This window comes from Triticum dicoccoides, chromosome 7B (genome assembly GCF_002162155.2).
Source record: "Triticum dicoccoides isolate Atlit2015 ecotype Zavitan chromosome 7B, WEW_v2.0, whole genome shotgun sequence".
Taxonomy (NCBI): Eukaryota; Viridiplantae; Streptophyta; class Magnoliopsida; order Poales; family Poaceae; genus Triticum; species Triticum dicoccoides.
In genome coordinates, this window is record NC_041393.1 from 77,506,979 (window position 1) to 77,510,266 (window position 3,288).

The following is a 3,288-nucleotide window of genomic DNA, read 5'->3' on the forward strand; positions in this document are numbered from 1 at the left end:
AAATTGGCCCCTTTAGTACCGGTTCGTGGCAGGCTTGTCCCCTTTAGTACCGGTTCGTGTTCGTGACACGAACCGGTACTATAGGTTAGACCTTTAGTATCGGTTGGTAACACAAACCGGTACTATAGGGGCTCGTGGGGACCCGGCCTGACGCCAGCCTGCCACTACCCCTTTAGTACCGGTTCGTGGCACGAACCGGTACTAAAGGCTCAACACGAACCGGTACTATTGATCGCAGCCACGAACCGGCACTATTGATCACATTAGTGCCGGTTTTTTTACAAACCGGCACTAATGTGCTTCACATTTGACCCTTTTTCTACTAGTGCGAGCTCGCGTGAAGAGGTGATCTGTCTCCTTTTTCTTAGTGGAGAGGGGCAGACGCTGGTTTTTTGCATAGGATTATCCTATCTTTACGGTCCTGTAATGTCGATGTTTACGTGGCTTGTAACTGAATCTTTATTTTATTAATGAGACACGTATTATCATGCAAAAAAAATATTTGGATACATGCATACCACGGTACACACACATGGCCACGATCATGCATGTCATCATTCGATGCCATGGATGGGTACGTGAAGGAGCACCTACATGCATGAATCAATGTCTAGCTAATGCACTAGTACACATCTGTATCTTTGGCATTGCCCTTTTTTTCTTTAATTATTTTAGAATGCCAATAAATATTTTTTGACATAGCTCGTACAAAACCGCTTCAAACAAATGCCCCCTCACCAAGTCGTGTTCGAATGCGAAGCAAATCGGACGCGTGACTTGGTGAAAGAATTTTCTGTGGGCCAACAAGCGCAATTTATTTTTGCAGCCTTCAAATGTTTTTTTATAGCACTTGTGAGTCACATGTGCTTGTGAGAGAAAACACCTCTGTGGCTATTAGCGAGTAAATTCGCCAACGCCAAAAGTAGAAAAGGAAAAAAATGGAGGTGCTTTACTGTAGCACGATTGTTGCCGTGCTGCCTGGCAATAAAGTAACCTCGAATCCTCCTCAACTTGCGGCGAAATACCATGCCAGGCAATGAATGTTTTATTAGTCAAGTCGCGACCGGTTAGCTGCACGGTGCTAGCCGACAGGATTGACGGGTTTCACAGCTTCGTACTGGCCGCACTGGCCAACGCTGAAGCTAAGAGTGGTTGAGGTACCTTGTTGGGTCGTATTGCTGCCACGACGCCTATCAACAAAACTTCCTACATCATCCTCAGCCCGCAGCGAAACACCATGCCACATGCTGAAGATTTTATCAGACAAGTCGGGACCGTTTAGCTGCACGGTGCCAGCCGACGAGACTGAAGGGTTTCACAGCTTCGCGCTGGCCGCACTAGCGCGCTACACTGTTCCCACAATTAAGCTTGGTGTGGCCATGCGGACGGGACATCGGAACGCCATCGATGTCTCGCCCTATCGCCGAGTGTGACGTGTCGGTGACAAGGCCGACTTGGTGTAGCGACGACAGTGTTGTGCACACCCCCTGTTGTCGCCTAAGATGTTTGAGGGCATAGCGTTGCCCCCGATGATGTTGTTGTAGAGTTGCCGTAAGACCGACGACTGAGGGGCAAGGCCATCTTCAGTGTCGGCAGCCCGGCTCGAGGCTGGGTGTTGCCGTTGTTGGCGATGCCTACGGCTTCCGGTGAAGACGGCGTCGTGCGGGGACGGCACCCGTCGACGCCAAGTATCGAGGCCCTAGCGTTGCCCCCGGTGTTGTCGTTGTTGGTGAAGCGACGAAGTGCTAACACTGAGGGGCGCCGCCGCCCTCGATGTTAGTGACGTAGGTTGTAGCGTGGTTGCCAACATCTTGGCGACATGGCTTGGCGCCAGGTGAGGAGGCTGTTCAGCAATGAGGACCTCGGCCCCCAGCCCTCCCGCCATGGGCGTTGTAGAGGTTGTCGGTGAAGCGGACGTTTGAAGGGCGGTGATGCCGCTCGGCGCTCGTGGTGGTGTCGAGCCAAAGGTGCGTCGCTAGCACACATACATGTGGGCAGCGTGTCTCATCCGCATAGAAACTTAGTTGCTCCTGCACAACGTTAGAGGAACCAAACGACTGGAAATACCAAATGAAAACCACTGCCGAAGAGGATGAGAGATAGAGAGAAAAAAAGGTGTTTTTTTGTTTAAGATGTTGGCTTTTCCGCTGGACACTAGCTATGAGTGTGACGCCGAAAAAGACTGCCGAAGGACTTAGTCATCGGGAATCGTCGAAAAGCCATGACGATCGCAACTCAATAACTTGTTGCCTTATGTGTCTCTTTGTGTGTGAGTATGTGCGTATCACATTGACGTGATTGGAATGCTCCTGAGATGCAGCAGGGAATCGTACCCTAGCCCATCATGGCAAGGAATAAACCCACGGCTCCACCATGCTCCCTTTCGGGCCTCAAGAACCCAGAGACTCTGGGTGAGGTGAATTTAGGGTATGTGGTTTTTGGACAACGGCTGGAAAACATATGTTCATGCCTTTGTTGAGGGGTGGTGGATGACTACCTCCCGCCTTCTTTCGAGTGGTTCCCTTACTGCTTGCACGCCAGGGCTTCTGAAATTTTGTGGGGATTTTTATCTCGCGCTTTTCTTCATGGACGGCCTTGGTGGCCACGAACTCCCAAGGATCGTCTCCCCTTGGAGAGAATAGCTTCATGGGCGGCCTTGGTGACCGCGAACTTTCGAGGATCGTCTCCCCTTGGAGAGAATAGCTTCATTGGTGGCCTTGGTGGCCGCGGACTTCTAGGGATCGTCTCCCCTTGGAATGATTGCTTCATTGACGGCCTTGGTGGCTGTGGGCTTCAGAAAATTGTATCCTCTTTCGAGACGCGTTTGCACGCGCTTGGAGGTTTGCTTTTATGTTTCTTCAGGGACCACCTTGAGAACTTGGAAGGCAGTCATCCACCAATGTGGACTAAAACCCTCACGCATTTTATGTGGAGTTTTGCTGGCACGCCCCAGGGTCGTCAAGCGGCTACGCACCTAACCCAACTTGTGTTGGATCAGGCAGCCCTTTCCTGATCTTTTGCCTAGAGTCTTCCCTGGAGCGTGTGGAGTCTCTAGGAACCTGAGACAAGTCCGGGAGCCTGGGGGTCTGGGGCTTCATTGTTTAGAAGCAACCCAAGTAGTATTCTCCGCTGCCTCCGGGAGCATATGGTGGGTGTGTTGGGGAACGTAGCAGAAATTCAAAATTTTCCTACGTGTCACCAAGATCTATCTATGGAGAGACCAGCAACGAGTAGAAAGAGAGTGCATCTACATACCCTTGTAGATCGCTAAGCGGAAGCGTTCAAGTG